Here is an 18,135-nt window from a genome sequence, read left to right as displayed (position 1 = left end):
GAAGTAAAGACTCCCAGCATTATCTGAGAGATCACTGCAAAGGTATCTTAGGCAGCTACAGAGAGCAGTGTGACTCTTTGACTTCTGCCTCACTGCTGTGGCTAAGAATCAAAGCTCAGTGTTCTCACTATAAAACAAACTTGAATTGTATGCAGAACAGGTGGATTGCTCTGACTTAATAATTAAATAATTTATGTGTGCAATCAAAACATCATAATTGCCCAAAATATGTATAACTATTATGGGTATATCAAACAAAAAATAAAATGTCTAACTGTCACATATTTTAAAATATACAAAGTGATCAGTCCTGGAAACATACAAACTGCATTAAATTAAATGGGCTCAGTATGTAGTGTGTGTGTGTGTGTGTGTGTGTGTGTGTGTATAATTCACATTGCATGAGTATTTCTCATAAAGTTCTCCTTTATCATATTGTTAGGAAATATTTTAACACACAGCTGGGACCACATGCTGTTGAGTAGAAGTGGATAATAATAATACACACTCAGATTCTTCTAAAATTTGTATAAATACTATTTCATTTAAACTTCATCATAGTCAACCAAAATATAGTGCAGTCTTTGTACTACCTAGACTTACAAAGGAAAAACAGTGAGAAATCATTGAGAAAATCAAAATAATTTGCTAGAAATGGCAAAATTTTGGCTTCTGAAATCTCCATCTGCTTGACTCTATGGACAAAGGTATAAACTCAAAAAGATGTCACACTGTGTTATGACTTGTAGATGGAAAGCTGTATGTCATCAGATGTGACCATGCACATCTTCTGCTCTACCTGGGTGCTCTTCTGGCTTTAAAATGTCAATCTAAGCCTCGATGCTGTACTGTTAAATGGATGTAATGCTTTTCAAGATGTCCATGTGCAAAACGTCATGTCAAGCAATGTAATTTTTAAGTCAAATGCATTGCAAAAACACATCTTAAAGAGACTTTTGAATATCTACCAAGATGTTATATGGTGAATTATGTCCAACTATAAATGCTGATGGTGATAACAAGGGATTTTTTTTAAGTATCAGCATTGTTGTCAGGAATGTTTTAAACTTTAAACTCAATAAATAATGCTGTGGATGCTAGCATTTATATTGGAAATGTTCATTTGATGATTACCTCATAAATATCAAATTAAAATTTATAAGAGAACAGGAAACAGTAGCAGTAATTTGAATTGTGAATACGAAAAGCACGAATATTTTATATGAAACTTGAATGGAACAAGGATGAATGTAGTCACAGAACTCTGGTTTCCCATATCAAGCATCATGGTCCTTTATTGAGGAGAATAGAAAGAAAAAAAACACAATTTAAAGCAGCAAACTGGGAAACTGTGATTTGGTAGAATTTTAGCGAGGCCCATTGAAAACAGGAGGTTGTCCATTCTAATTCATGATAATTTTACTTCAGTTTAAATCTTTCTTGCATTGATTTCTGATTATTTTCATTGATATCAAACTTCAGTCATATAGGATTTTTTTAAATCTAGAATTTAAAAAGAAATATCTGATAAAATTATATCTATAAATTTTATATACATAAAGTCTTACAATGTTATCTATTAAAGTAAAATTTTAAGACCCAAAGCACACATCAAAGACAAAAAGCATTAAACAGGATTTTTTAGTCATACAATCATGTCAGAAGAATCCTTCAGACATAATGCTTTTATCACATATATTCAAATGCAATGATAAAGTTACTAGATTTGATCGGTCAAGCCATGTGTCATATCTCCACAGCACTGTTTTTATCCATTCTATGAATGTTACATTGTTACCTATTTTTAAATCATATACATTTTATAATTTTAAGTGGTCTTTAAAGTATATTGATAACATTGTTGTTGAATTTAGGTTCCATCTTCTGATAGGTTAGAAAATTCAAGGATCTCAGCAGCAGCAAATAAATTTTTTTAAACATGGAATTTAACTTGTTTGACCAAGTGTAGTACATATCCCATCAAACAGAAAAACAAACACCTATTTACTAGGAACAAAACACAAGTAAACATTTGGGGAAGAAAAAAAATTCTCTCATATTAAAGAAACTAAAATCCTTTTTTATGTAAACAGAGAAAATAAAACATATGTGATTTGTTAATAAGGATTAAGCTTTTTGTGTGTTTCCGTTTCTTTGTTTATTTTGTGTTTCTTTGTTTTGTTTTTGTTTATTCTTTAGTTATCCATAAAGAGTTAAAGAATTAAGTGTTTATATGATCATACCTGAGGGTTGATTCAGGGAGGAAAGATGGAAATTATATAAATACAATTGAGCATCATGAATGGAAGAGAAAACCAAAGTTTTCTATTACATCATTTTATAGTTTAAATGAACTACATAACTTACCTCAGTCAGGTAGTAATTAACGTTACCGTCTCTTACAGTAGAAATCCCGCACCACTTGAGACTTTTGTTGACTCATCATACTCTATGAAGATTTAGACATGCCATATCTTTGTTTGTAGGTCAATGAAATCAATTTAAAGCCTCTTTAACTTGGTGTGAAAAAAATAATTCCTGAAACGGTCATATTATACTGTCATAAACATTTTGTGAACTTCTCCTTAATCCTTCATTTTATACTATGTTTTTATATCAAAACTCTCCTCACTTCTAACAGTCTTTCTTCAGTACTCATCACTAAAATAAGCTGCATATTACTTTTATTAGCATAATTAATAACCAAATGCTAATGTAGAGCATGACAGGTATAGGGGACCATCAGAGATTTGATTATAAAATATATGGAAATGTGTATGTTAAAGCAGTTCCAAAGAAGAGTCAATTTGGAAACATTTTTCCACTCAGTACTGCATCAAGTAGAAATAGAAAATCTGAACAAGTCAAAATCAAGGAATAAGACTGACTTATCGCTAAGGAGGTTGAGCATGACCTTAAGTGTCTTTTGACCATTTGAATTTCTTCTGTTGAGAATTCTCTGTTCAGTTCAGTGCCCTATTTTTTAATTGGGTTAATTATCATTTTAAAGTCTAGTTTCTTGAGTTCTTTATATATTTTGGAGATCAGACCTTTGTCCGTTGCAGGGTTGGTGAAGATCTTCTCCCAGTCAGTGGGTTGCCTTTTTGTCTTAGTGACAGTGTTCTTTGCTTTACAAAAGCTTCTCAGTTTCAGGCGGTCCCATTTATTCAATGTTGTCCTTAATGTCTGTGCTGCTGGGGATATACGTAGGAAGTGATCTCCTGTGAGCATATGTTGTAGAGTACTTCCCACTTTTTCTTCTATCAGATTCAGTGTTTTCAGACTGATATTGAGGTCTTTAATCCATTTGGACTTGAGTTTTGTGCATGGCGATAGATATGGATCTATTTTCATTCTTCTACAGGTTGACAACCAGTTCTGCCAGCACCATTTGTAGAAGATGCTTTTTTTCTTCCATTGAATACTTTTAGCTCCTTTATCAAAAATCAGGTGCTCATATGTTTGTGGGTTAAAATCAGGGTCTTCTAGTCAGTTCCATTGATCGACTTCTCTGTTTTTATGCCAATACCAAGCTGTTTTCAATACTGAAGCTTTGTAATAGAGTTTGAAGTCAGGGATGGTAATGCCTCCAGACGATCCTTTATTATATAAGATTGTTTTGGCTATCCTCGGTTTTTTGTTTTTCCGTATAAAGTTGATTATTGTCCTCTCAAGATCTGTGAAGAATTTTGATGGGATTTTAATGGGGATTGCATTGAATCTATAAATTGCCCTTGGTAGAATTGCCATTTTTACTATGTTGATCCTCCCAATCCAAGACCAAGGGAGATCCTTCCATTTTCTGGTATCCTCCTCAATTTCTTTCTTCAAAGACTTAAAGTTCTTGTCAAATAGATCCTTCACTTCCTTGGTTAGAGTTACCCCAAGATATTTTATGCTATTTGTGGCTATCATGAAGGGTGATGCTTCTCTGATTTCCCTCTCTGCTTCCTTATCCTTTGTGTATAGGAGGGCAACTGATTTTTTGGAATTGATCTTGTATCCTGCCATGCTACTAAAGGTGTGTATCAGCTGTAGGAGTTCTTTGCTGGAGTTTTTGGCATCGCTTATGTATACTATCCTATCATCTGCAAATAATGAAAGTTTAACTTCTTCCTTTCCAATTTGAATCCCTTTGATCCCCTTATGTTGCTTACTGCTATCACTTTGAGCACTATATTGAAGAGGTATGGAGAGAGTGGACAGCCTTGTCGTGCTCCTGATTTTAGTGAGATGGCTTTGAGTTTCTCTCCTTTTAATTTGATGTTAGTTGTCGGCTTGCTATAAATAGCTTTTATTATTTTGAGGTATGTCCCTTGTATCCTCTCAGAATGGCTAAAATCAAAAACCCCAATGATAGCCTTTGCTGGAGAGCTTGTGGAGTAAGGGACACACTCATCCATTGCTGGTGGGAATGCAAACTTGAGCAACCGCTTTGGAAATCAGTGTGGCGATTTCTCAGGAAATTTGAGATCAACCTACCCCAAGATCCAGTAATACCACTCTTGGGAATATACCCAAGAGATGCCCTATCATATGACAAAGGTATCTGTTCAACTATGTTCATAGCAGCATTGTTTGTAATAGCCAGAGAAACAACCTAGATGCCCTTCAATGGAAGAATGGATGAAGAATGTGTGGAATATATACATATATGAGTACTACGCAGCAGTAAAAAACAATGACATCGTGAATTTTGCATGCAAATGGATGGAAATAGAAAACACTATCCTGAGTGAGGTATCCCAGACCCAAAAAGAGGAACATGGGATGTACTCACTCATAATTGGTTTCTAGCCATAAATAAAGGACATTGAGCATAGAATTTGTGATCCTAGAGAAGCTAAATAAGAAAGTGAACCCAAAGAAAAATGTATAGTCATCTGCCTGGGAACTTGCGGGTAAGGTGGCATGGGGCTAAGGGGAAATGGGTTGAGAAACGTGAGAAGGGGAGGATGGGGCACCTTGGGGGAATGGGATGGTTGGGATAAAGGAAGGGTGGATATGGGAGCAGAGAAATATATATCCTAATTAAGGGAGCCATTTTAGGGTTGGCAAGAGACTTGACTCTAGAGGGGCTCGCAGGTGTCCAGGGAGATGTCCCCAGCTGAAACCTTGGGCAACGAGGAGAGGGAACCTGAAATGATCCTATCCTATACTGATGAATATCTTGCATATCACCTTAGAACCTTCATCTGGCGATGGATCGAGATAGAGACAGAGACTCAATTTGGAGCAATGGACTGAGCTCTTAAGGTCCAAATGAGGAGCAGAAGGAGGGAAAACATGAGCAAGGAAGTCAGGACCACGAGGGGTCTACCCACCCACTGTGACAGTGGAACTGATCTATTGGGAGCCCACCAAGGCCAGCTGGACTGGGACTGAAAAAGCATGGGATGAAACCGGACTATCTGAACATGGTGGACAATAAAGGCTGATGAGAAGCCAAGGACAATGGCACTAGGTTTCGATCCTAATACATGAACTGGCTTTGTGGGAGCCTAGCCTGTTTGTATACTCACCTTCCTGGACCTAGATAGAAGTGGGAGGACCTTGATCTTCCCTCAGGGCAGGGAATTTGGACTGCTCTTCAGTATCCTAAGGGAGCAGGAATGGAGTTGGGGGAGGAGAAGAGGAGTGGGGATGGGGGAGGGGAATGGGGGAGGGGGCAATATGTGGGAGGAGGGGGAGGGAAATGGGAAACGAGGAGGAGGCAGAAATTTTAATTAAAAAATAATAAAATAAAATAAAGACTGACTTAGTCATAACTGATCACTCATCAAGGAATGATCAAAGGAGATGCCTCTACTGAGTTCTTCTAAACACTTAAAGAAAAAATCAATTCTCCTTGCATTATTATAGGTTGTTGAGACTAAGGAACTATTTCCTACCTCAGCTCATTTGATCAGCACTCAAAGCATTATTCACAAGTCAGATGCTAGTTCAACAGGAAGACTCTATGAGATAACATATTTTGTAAATGTAGATGAGATATTCTTATTGAAATGTTTGCAAGTTAAATTCTAAACTACACTGAGTATATCACTATGCAAGTGATACTCATGTCAGATTAAAGCAAGATTTGGTGTTCAATTGAAAAACAAAAAGCAACACAACACATAATAAGAATATCTCACAATGCTGATTCATACAGATATGTATCTAATAAAATTTATTATCCTTTCATATTTGAAAGTACGAAAGAAATAAATTTACATATGCAATGAATATTCCTTACCATATATAACATTTTGTATAATATGAATAATTAACAGCTATCATCACATAAAACATTTAAAAATTCAATAATCCCTTTGAGACAGAACAAGGAAAATGTGCTAAGATTGACAACGTTTATTCAACATTGTACTAGAAGCCTTAGCCAGAAAAAGTAGGAGAAAGAAAAACCACAGTGAAAAAGCCACATTTTGCCAATTATATTGTACTATATTATATAATTTTGTTGTTCACTAAAAATCACTAGCAGTCAATAGTCAATATTTTATATAAAATATAATGAATTAAAATCAGCATGCAACTTTAAATATTTTTCCAAAAGCTAATATCCACTTGTATGATATAGGAATGAAGAAAACAATTTTACTCATAATTCATGAAAGTAAAACATACAGATAATTGCAAATGAAAAAATGAAGTAACTTTTTCCAACATGAAGAATTACAGAAGGCAAAAAAAATGGAAAATTTTTCATTGTTTATAGATTCATAGTATCAACATTAGCAAAATGCCTTTCCTACATAGGATAATATACAGATTCAGTGATCATCCTTTCAGAGCATGAATGACAACATTTCTATAACTGAATATTAAAGCTAACACACAGAAATAGGGAAGGGACCTATATTTTTCAAATAATATTGAGTAGAATGGTAAAGCTAGAGGCAAACTCCATGATTTTCAAATAATACTGTAAAATTCCAGTCATCACACAACATAGACACCTCACAAAGCAAAGCAAGTAATGAAACAAATTACATCACTTGAAATAAAACATTGATAGTAAAATAATTTATTTCAAATTTCTATGAATATGAATGGAATAAGATATGCCAGGCCAATAAATGATGATGGAAAAATAATTGAATTATATCTCTGTCTCTTTAACTATAAAATTAATCTAAACAGACAAATAACTAAATGTAAGATGAGGCACAACAAATTTTATATACAAAACACTATTGAAGGTAAATACTAGGACATTGGATAGAGGAAGGCACCTGAATTATTCTAAGGCAATGGACAAAAGGGAAAAAGAGCACTAAATGAAAATAGCCTTGCAAGAGGAAAGAAATAAAACCAGGGTGAAAGAAAGAGTTATGGAGTGAATAACACTTCATAATATAATGTAAGTTAGTGTCTATAATACATAAGGAACTGAAATAACTCAACTGAGAAATCAGAAAGTAGATCTGAAAGCAAACAACCTGTGTATATTAGACATTTCTAAAGGTAGTATAAAGACATGCACAAGGGGCAGAGGAAAACTTTCCAACATTGTTAATAACCAAGGAAATTTTAATATAAATTGTATAATATAGGTTTCACTGCTATAATAATGAATACTATAAAAATGAAAACAGAGGAAAATGTTGGCAATGGTATGATGAAAGGAAAAGTCTTTCCCATTGATCCTGTAATGAGAGCAGATACTATATGACTCAGCAGTCATGAATATCATACAACCTAGTATTCAAACTCCTAAGTTTATCAAAAAAGAAATGAAACCAGCCTGCCAAATAGATTCTGTATGCTGATATTTACTGTAGCACCATTCACAACAGCCAAAATTTTTAAACAAATTAATTATTTGGCCTTATTGGGTGGGTTCTGCAAAATATGTAATACAAGTGATACATTTTTGTTTGGCCACAAGAAGAATGAATGTTATCATTGACAATGATAAGACTAGAATTGGGCTTTACATTATTTTTTCACATTACTAAATGAAATGTCATTATCTTCATAGGAAAAATATGTGATAGTTTGTTTTGAATGGTAGAATAAAACACATTTTTAACTCAAAGTATTTGACAATGCAACGGAAGTGACTGGGAGCATAAACTAAGGAAGGAGATATGATGAGATACCAATTTATACTGAGAGAGAAGTGATGGTTACTTGCCTGATGGTACACAGTGGGGTTATTGTGGATAATAAAAACATGCAGTTTATTTTCAAAATTCAACTGATACATTTTAAAGTATTCATGATAAGTAACAGCTATTTAAAAAATGGCATGTATAGATTATTTAGAATATATAACAGAAAATGAACTATTACATAATACCATATCATTATGCAGAGTTTTATGTATAAGTTAACGAATGAGTAAAAACTAATAAAATCATAAATGAAGTAAATGGTCTTCCCTCCCACTTCATCTCTAAATTGCCATCGGTGCCTATAGAACAGCAACCATTATAATTGGATAAATTTCTAACACATGATTTTAACCAAGATAACTTTACAAAGAACATGTCACTAAAATTTAAATTTCCACTAATATTATTCATTATTAGAGATTTAAAATCATTGCTGATTGTGACACTTTGTTAAATATTTATTACATAGTCTTACATCTCCACTTTCCTCTTATAGAGACAGTCCATGAAAAAGAGTAATTTTAATTAGTCTAGGAGTGAAGAGTTCATTTCCCATCACCCACAGAGCATCTCATAACTACCTGTAACTTTAGCTTCATGAGATCTGCCCCCTTTCTCTGATGTCTGTGTGGCACTGACACACAAGTCATATGCACATGAGCATGGCACACACACACGGGGGGGGGGAGAGAAAGAAAGAGAGAGGGAGGGAGGGAGGGAGGGAGGGAGGGAGGGAGGGAAGGAAGAAGGAAGGAAGGAAGGGAGAGAGAGAAGAGATTAATAAAAAGAAAATAATTTGTCTTCAATGCTGTAAGGGTATACCATATGTTCAATATAAGTCTGTTTATTGCTTTCAGGGTTCCACTGCAATGTAAAAGGGTTAAGGGGAACTTAGAGATATTTATTGTCTGATCATTGGGCAATTGTTTTGAGTGGTGGCACATGCCTTTAATTCCAGCACTCAGAAGGCAGAAGCAGGTGGATCTTTGTGAGTTCAAGGCCAAGCTGGTCTGCAGAGCAAGTTCCAGGACAACCGGGCTTGTTACACAGAGAAATCCTGTGTTAAAAATTCTTTCTGCATATATGAGTTTACAAAAAGAATGATGGTATATTGGAACTATAAGAAAAGTGAATTCAGTAATTACTAAAGTAAAACATTAAAAACTTTATGTTGTGTGGTGCTCTTTGCTATCACATGGGTTAAGGAGCTGAGTGGAAACCTTGAGTAAACCAGTAAAACTATACGAGGATTCATCATAATTGCTTAGCACAAAAGCACAGACATTTATTCAAGTAAGCAGTTGTTACTTTCTCATTTATTATTAGATTTTCATTCCAAAATACTATAAATTCAAAATTGTTGGATAATGAAATCAAAATACATTCCCAATACTAAGTATTTACCTAAAGAAAGACTTTCCTATTGCAAATTTTAGATTATTCCCTTGTTAATCATTAAAAACAGTGGCCACAACATTGCTCACCATTAATAAGGTCCTACATGTTAAGTAAGTCATTCTGTTAAAGACAATTGTAAATTCTTGCAAGTAATTCAATAAGGATATTGTTTTCAAAGTAGCAATGGTTTCCACTATGCAATGGTGCTCTTAATGGGGCCTTGAAATGATATTTTATGCACATGTCATATAATAAACTAACTGCTCTACTTCAGGGATTCAGGCCCAGGAGAATCCTGAAAGTTTGCTATCACTAACTGACACAAACACAATTAGAAGGAACTCCCTCATCTCTTATTAAGAACATAATATCTTCAAAATCATTACTGTACTGATATTATGTTTAAAAATACCAAAAATAGACAGCTCAGTGTGATTCTCTTTTATTTTTGGAGAGAAAAAAAAGGAGTTGGGTGAATGATGATTTGGCGAAGACCAGGTAAAAGTTTGGAGAAAGAAAACCATAATCAAAATATTTCGTATGAAAAAAATTACTTTCAATCACATGTTAAAAGATAATGTAAACAATCTGCCTATTCATAGAGGTTGTACTTCAAGAGAAAACACAATAAAATACATATTGTTATATCAACAGTGTAACAAGCTTATCTTTGCAAAAGGATAGCTATTGATTTCACCATTTTTTTTCCCAATTTTTGTGTTGCATAGGCCACATTCCTTAGTATAGAGGTACATACACTAAAAGAAACAAAAAGATTTTAGACTCCTACATGAAAGAGAAAACTCCACCATTTTCTATTTTTGAAAAAAATTCACAAAGAATGGTACAATGCTAAATTAACATTTTACAAATGTAATGGCGTAAATGAAGGCAGACAGAAATTATAAGAATATATTCAACTTTAATTAGGGAATGGCTCACAGAACCCGTCGTTCCAGCAGAGAACAAGAAAGCAGAAGGGGCGGGGGAGAGCACATCAGCAATATTTATTAGTAAAAGAATATCCTCAGGCGACCCCGCCCTACAAGCAAGGTGATTGGCTGGGGCTACCCCTACATACAAAAGTTTGCAGAATTACATGAAGGTCTAGGTTAGTCGGTTCTATATTGTGACGACAATTTCTCCAAAACTGTCAGTTTATTTAACTTAAACTGAAATATTCCAAAAAAAATTTGGTATGTTTTATATATAAAACCTCAGATTATGTGTATTTCAAAGGAGAACAGAGAAGAAATTCAGAAGAAAATGGTATTGTATTAAAAACATTTTTACAAAGGAAAGCAGGACAGAAATCAAAAGAATCACTCTATAGATCCATTTCAATATGTATATTTTTATGGATGGAGAAAATGCTGGGAGACATGATTGGAATTGAGGGACATTTCTAAGGTGAGGTAGAAACCTAGTGCAATGGAAACTCACAGGAATCTGCATGGGTGACTCTAGTCTACACTCTTAGAAATGGGGCATTGTGGTGATAGTTTATTTGCATCTAACAAATAAAGCTTTCCTAAAGATCAGAGTGTGGAATTAGTCACTAGAGACCATGTTGTAATAAGAGTGGCGGGGCTGCGTCCCCGGCACCCGGCTGCCCGCATGACTTTACCCAAAATAATTACACGGAAACTGTATATTTTTAAACACTGCTTGGCCCATTAGCTCCAGCCTCTTATTGGCTAGCTCTTACATATTGATCTAACCCATTTTTAATATTTTGTGTAGCACCACGAGCTGGCTTACCAGGAAAGATCTTAACCTGCGTCAGTCTGGAGTGGGAGAATCATGGCGACTGTCTGACTCAGCTTCTTTCTCCCAGAATTCTGTTCTGTTTACTCCACCCACCTAAGGGTTGGCCTATCAAATGGGCCAAAGCAGTTTCTTTATTAACTAACCAATGAAAGCAACAGATAGAAAGATGACCCATTTTGATTCTCTCAGTTAATATTTCAATTCCTACTGAAAGGGACTGAAGCTTACAACTCAAATCAGCTGTTCCCTCTTCCATAGTAATGAATTTCTCCTTAACATCAGCCTGTACCTCTTCTAAATTTTGTTTAGTTTGTCGAATTGTGTTAAACAAAGATCTGTTTTCTGTCTGGAGAACTTTAAACTGATTTTTGAGAAGATTGTTGTTATTCTCAATTGTTTTTAAGAGTTCAACTGCATCTCGTAAAGACTTTATCATATTTCTATTATCAAACCATATAGTACCAAGGAAAACTACGAATCCCAGAAAGATCCATATCTGTGGGCTGTCAGACATTTCTTGTAAAATCTCCCACACGGTACAATTGAAAAGGCTGTAAATGTCTTGAATGGTAATGTTTTTAGACATTTTTTTTTATTTATAAAAGAAAATTATTTACCTGTAATGATTTTTTCTGCCAGTGGTGGCGAAAGAAATGCACCTGAGTCCACATGGTCTAAGCCAGAGCCGGTCTGAAACAATTAACTCAAAACAAAAATTATTGTACTGCCTGAGAAGTTAGACTGGTCGTGGAAGGGGTCACTTTGTTGCTGTGGTGGCTTTTGCTTCAAAACCGCAGGTGCTTCCGTTAATTTAGGCAGTGTGGCTTAGCCAAGCCAAGCAGGGAGCAGTTAACTGCTCTGGCCTGAGTAAGTCTGAAAGAAGGGGCAGGCCCACTGGCTAAGTGGTTAAGCATAAGGGGCCGAGTGGGGGTCGCCGCTCTGCGACTGTATCGTGGCCTGGAGTGGGGGAAGGGAAAGCACACTGTGAAAACTAGCAGGCTATGCTCACCCAATCACACTTCCTGAGCTCCGTTAACTAACTTGCTCGCAAAGGCTGGGAAAGATGGAGCTTGCGACCCCCGCCCCCCGTGCTGGGGAGGGGGCAAAATAGCCCCACGTTGGGCGCCAAAATGTATCGACGTAAATGAATACAGACAGATTATAAAAATACATACAGCTTTAATGAGGAAATAGATTTACAGGACCACAGGTTCCCGTGGAGAACAGGAAAGCAGAGAAAAGGGCTGCTGGGATCATGCCCAGCAGATTTATCAGTAAACATTAGCCCGAGGCGAACACGCCCCCAATGGGTGGGGCTTATCCCTACAAGACCAGGCAGTGGTCACATGCAGTTTTAATCCCAAGACTTGGGAGGCAGAGGCAGATGGATCTCTGTGAGTTCAATGCCTTCCTTGGCTACAAGAAATAGATCCAGTCTAAAAGAGAAACAGCGGCAGATAGTGTTGTATTGCATCTTTAATTTCAGTACTTGGGAGACACATGCATTTAATCCCAACACAAGGGAAGTGGAGACAGGAAGGGATATGGCTGGGCATATAAAAGTATTTACCCCTTTATCTGACTCAGGATTTTTATTATTAAAACTAATTAGAATTCACAATACAAAGCATATAGAGCTTGAACCAACCATCTCCTGTAACAAGGCAAGACCTTGTAGAGATTGTATAGGGATTGGGACACCAAACCAGTCACAAAACTTCCTCTTAAAATTTATGCTTCCTGCAGGATGTGCTGGGTTAAAGGTGGAACAAAAATTGGAATAACAAACCAATTACTGACCCATCTTGAGACCCATGACACTATAGAGAGCCCACAACTTACATTTTCTGTAGCTCTGGGACTCAAAAACTAGAGAGCCAGAGACCTAGGATAAAACAGGCATGACTGGCAATTAAGTAGTCACAGCTAATTCAACCCATCTCCAAGATGATGAGGAGATGATCTTGATATATCTGGAGAGAAAAGAGGTTATGTTACAACACACCTGTACCACAGGTATTGGTTATTCATAAGATACCTGGGAAAGTGTACTAAAGGAAGGAAGGCTTTGCTTTAGTTCATACTTCAAGGTTAAGTCTATCATGCCGAATTAGAAAGAATAAATGCTGTGCTCAGATAGTTTTCTTGTAAAGTTTAGGACAATATCCCAGGAAATGGTGCTACTCATCTCAATTAACCCATAGAGACAATCCGTCACATAACATAGTCAGAGGCTAATTTAATCTATGTAATGAGTTACAAGTGTGTAGGGAGACTTGTTTTCTCAGTAATTTAAAATGCTATCTATGTAATGTAATAATATTGAGCATTATTCCATGATTACTGACTTGTGACTTTATCATTCACCACACTCCTTCATTTGGGGCTTAGCCATAGGACTTTATTTAACACATAACATGCAGACAAATAAAACCTAGCCTTTTCAAAGATGATTTTAACATTGTCAAAATTCTATTAATATAACTGCCTGCAGGAGACAGATGCCTCCACAGGAGCCCAACAGATTCTTGCCAATAAGCCACAGACACATGGTGATACACAGATTAATAGAAATGGGTTAATTTAAGATATAAGAGTTAGCCAGAAATACACTCAAGCTATTGGCCAAACAGTATTGTAATAAATATAGTTTCTGTGTGATCATTTTAAGTCAGGGTGGTCAGGAAATAATTGGCAACAACATGGGTGACTCCATTCATAAAATCTGAAAGAGCGTTGTTTTTTAGATGGACTCTGTTTGCTGGCAGCAAGTAGGAGCACCATGGCTTCTTTTTGAGAGGTCTTCCTGATTCATTGGTAGGAAGAAAACAACTTTTGAAATGGCAAATTTCTAGTTCATGCTGCCAGCACAAACTCATGCTCTTTTAGGAGGTTGAGCACTTGAATGGTGTTTGTTGGCAGCAGGCTACAAGTTACTTGCTGGCAACATGGGTCAAGTGATTAGCAGAGTTGGAGTGGTGAACATGGCTCGCACCCCATAGTCTCAGAGGCAGTGAACAGACATCTTCAGTGTTGGACTGGGTGGAGCCTTAGTTCTAGCATTTTAAGAAGTGGTTCTGATCAGAAAAGGATTACAGATATGTGAAAAAAAGATAGATTCAGATTTTAAAAAAGACCTCTAAATGGGTCACAGTGTTGGATAAATGTACATAGGTATGAGAGAAGGAAGAAAAAGAACACCAACAGTTATAAAAAGAAGTAAATATGTTTAAAATTAAAACAAAGTCTTTAAAGGGACGGAGAACAGATGGTAATACATTAAAAGGGTAAATAAAAAATAAATTATATAAAGATGGAAAACACACAGATAATCTGTATTATGCATATTATTGTGTTTTTTTTTAATTTTTTGGCTGTGAATGAGTTAAGTACAGAGAGACATTTTATTGTACAGGTTGCTAAGCTAAACTATCATATATATTTTTAAAGTATCTTGACTTCAAAATTTGGGTCTAAGAATTTGTTGCTTTGGAAAAGAGGTTCATGTTTTCTTTCCACAGAGGATGAGAACTACTTATTTCCTTCATCCAGGCTAATGTGGTTTAATAGACCAAGATTCTTAGAAAGGTTGAACACTTTCAATAATTACTTTGCCCAACAAAAGGCAAGAAACAGTTTGGAGAGGACTACATCCTAATTCCCAAATATTGTTTTTAAATGTTTGTTTAGATTTGAAAGAAGTTATGCTATAGAGATTTGCATTGATATGGATCTTGGTTTATTGATGTAAATTATATATATATATATATATATGCTCTTGATGAGGGCATTGTACTTTTGCATCTCATTTAAAAAGGTAATTTATAATTAAGAAATATAGGTTAATAGAGATTTTCTATAATAGTAAAGTTTGTATTCATGTTAGATTTTCTAAATGCTTAGAGATGTATTTCTGATGGATAGATATTCTTCAGATCTTTCAAAGAGTTTGGAACAGGTATTTTATATTTTTTTCTGTGTTTCTCAAATTATTGATTTGACATTTTTCTCTTTCTCTAGAATTCATTGTTTTTTTCTCACTGCATATTGATCATGTACTATACTTATACTAAATAGAGAAAATAAATGTCTGTAGTCTGCCTGCACTTAGAAAATAATACTACATTGTCTCTCTCTCTCTCTGTGTCTGTCTCTCTGTGTGTATGTATGTGTGTGTATCTCTCTCTGTCTCTCTCTAAGTCTCCATCTCTGTCTCTCTTTTTCTCTCTTTCACACACACACACACACACAAACACACACTCACAATTATGTCAAGTGAGAGTGCAGTTTGGAGCTCATAAGTCTCCTGACTGTCTCTTTCACATCTTTATTCCTAAGGTTGTAGATAAGGGGATTCAGCATGGGTATCATGACTGTATAAAGAGCAGTGGCCACTTTGACAAAGAGCCGTGAGCTGTTTGAGTTGGGAACACAATATAGGAGGAGCAAGATTCCATGGAAGATTGTGATGGCCGTCAGATGGGAAGTGCAGGTGGAGAAAGCTTTTCGTAGTCCTCCTTTGGAAGGCATCCTAATAATAGTGACAACTATGAACACATATGAGGCTAATGTGATAAGAACACTAGTAGACTCGCTTAATATAGAAATGACTAAGCATACCATCTGACTAAAGGAGGAGTCAGAGCAGGATACAGAGATGACAGCAGAGTACTCACAGCCAAAGTGATTAATAATGCCATAGTCCCAATAAGAGAGTTGTAAAAGAGTATATATGATTATTCCTGCACACAGGCCACCTACCATGTAAGTCCCAGCTACTAGTAGAGCACAGAACTTATGAATCATTACAACTGTGTAGAGTAAGGGTTACAAACAGCCACAAACCTGTCATAGGCCATCACTGCTAACATGAACATCTCTGTAATCACAAATGTACAAATGAAGAAAATTGTGTCATGCATCCTCTGAAAGAAATTGTTCTGTCTTCCATCACCAAGATCTGCAACAGTTTGGGTGTAAATACACTAGAATAACATATATCCAAAAATAAAAGATGGCTGAGAAAAAAGTACATGGGTGTGTGAAGTCTGGGACTGATCCTGATAACCACAATTATGCCCAGGTTCCCCATCAAAGTCACTGAGTAAATGGTCAAGAACAGGAGGAAGAGAGGTATTTGAAGCTGTGGATATTCTGAGAAGCCCACTAAGATGAATGTGGTCACAGAGCTCTGGTTCATCAGTTCACGTGACATCATCTGTCAGATTATAAAAGAGGAAGAGGAATGAAATGAAAGTGAATGGAACTTGAGAGAGTGGAGTGGTAGAAACTTAGTTGGCGCTCATCATAAAACGTAAAATCAGACATGAGCATTTTAAATTTGGAAGCTTTATGCTTCAATTTTGTTCTTGTGTGGCTGATCAGTGAATAGCATTTTGAAGCAGTGTCCTTTATTCTTCACTCCTGTGTTTTCCAGATCTGGAATTAAAATGTAAACTCATCAGTATCACTCTATGTGAGCTACAACTATATTTTTTATAAGAATATGTATAATATATTTATATTTGTTTGATGCTAGAATATTTACAATAAAATATCATTATATGATGTTAAATACATATATTAAAGTTATTCAAGCACTAAGAAGATTGCAGTGTCCATAAGTTCAAGTCTGAGAAGGTCTGTGCAAACTAAACACATCACATATGGCTCCAAATGCAAAACATGTGACACAAATTGGAAGGATTTTAGAGTAGTCTTCAAATGTTCACATTTCATATCCTTTGCTCCTTATTCACTCACATGTTCATACCACATTATATTAAAAAGGACATGGCCAGCTTTTTTCAGCAGTTAGAATAAAAATAAACCACAAAACTTGGCACTAAATATATAAGAATCTATTTTCAAAGAAATAAAAATAATATTTAATCTGAACCATCTGCAAACTAAGAGCATGTCCTGAGGGAAAAGGAATCTAATTCAATTGCAAATGATTTACTTGATCTATTTTTCTATTCCCCCAAACTATTAGATAATAATTGCAATTGTTAATGTTGAATATGTCAAGAACTGGTATAACTCTTTATTTTGTCTATAACAAATATTTCAAATAATGCCAGTAGCTATGATTTCCAAGAGTAGACCATTATCTATATCATCATACTCTCCATGGCACACTGTATTATCAGAACTCTGTGAAAGTTATTCTGCCAGTCACATGTGTTGATAAGCATCTTTTCCATGAGCAAGTATTTGTCTATGCTCTAGATGAATATTTCAGTCATTGAATTTTCTAGAGCCAAGAAAAGCAAAAAAAAAAAATATAACAAAAATAAGAAAAGGGCAACCAAAAGTTCTAAAACAATCACGTTGAAATAAAGTAATATGGTAAATTTTAAAGCAACTGAGATATTCAATAGAAGTTGATTACAATAGATTGAAAAACTTTGGTACATTACTATAGGGAATAAATCATAACAATGATACAGCATTTAAAAATGAAAGGAAAGAAGAGCTGTACAGCTATATCTTGTCTGCTTTTAGGTTAAGGATTAAGATTTACTTTTGGAACTTTATGTACATTGTTGCGTCTCTTGGTAGTGTTAGGTTACCAATTTTTTTCTTTGATTTTCCACTGCTCTACTGATGAATATAATGTACCTTCTGGTTTTCTTCTTCTTTTCCTTCTCTGTCATTCTAAATAACATATTTTGATTGAGGGTACCTTGCTCACTTGTTATGAAATAATCTAACTTTTACTAAATAATAAGGACATTATTTTTCTCAATTTAGACATAATTTTTAAAATGCACACATTAATTTTCTTTTACATAGACTCCCATGAATCCCAAAAGAAACATGTGAGCAAATTACTTTGTTA

General features: G+C 35.3%; 1 pseudogene; it reads right to left on the bottom strand.

Annotated features, from left to right (window-relative positions):
• Positions 1-15,557: 15,557 nt before the first annotated feature.
• On the bottom strand, positions 15,558-16,506 carry LOC130869976 (olfactory receptor 1165-like; annotated as a pseudogene).
• Positions 16,507-18,135: the final 1,629 nt, after the last annotated feature.

This window comes from Chionomys nivalis, chromosome 2 (genome assembly GCF_950005125.1).
Source record: "Chionomys nivalis chromosome 2, mChiNiv1.1, whole genome shotgun sequence".
Classification (NCBI taxonomy): Eukaryota; Metazoa; Chordata; class Mammalia; order Rodentia; family Cricetidae; genus Chionomys; species Chionomys nivalis.
The sequence above is the reverse complement of the archived record's forward strand: the minus strand, read 5'-3'. Positions and strand labels throughout refer to the sequence as shown.